We start from the raw sequence: 250 nt of genomic DNA on the forward strand, positions 1-250 counted from the left end.
AAATATTGAGACCTTTATTTTATGATTTATTCACTAGCTTTTTTTTTTTTCAAAATAAAGATCAGGGATGAAAGAGTCGAAGCCAGTGCCACAGACTGTTCGTTCTCGCGCGCCCGCCATGTTGCGCGAGGTTTTCTCCGCCCCGCCCGACGCCCGCCGGCAGTTGCTTGCGAGTGGAGTGCCAGGGCGTGGGATTGCCCCTGGCTGCGTCGAGTCCCGGCGGCGGCGGCGAAGATGACCACCATGTCTG

Source organism: Penaeus monodon, chromosome 15 (assembly GCF_015228065.2).
Source record: "Penaeus monodon isolate SGIC_2016 chromosome 15, NSTDA_Pmon_1, whole genome shotgun sequence".
Taxonomy (NCBI): Eukaryota; Metazoa; Arthropoda; class Malacostraca; order Decapoda; family Penaeidae; genus Penaeus; species Penaeus monodon.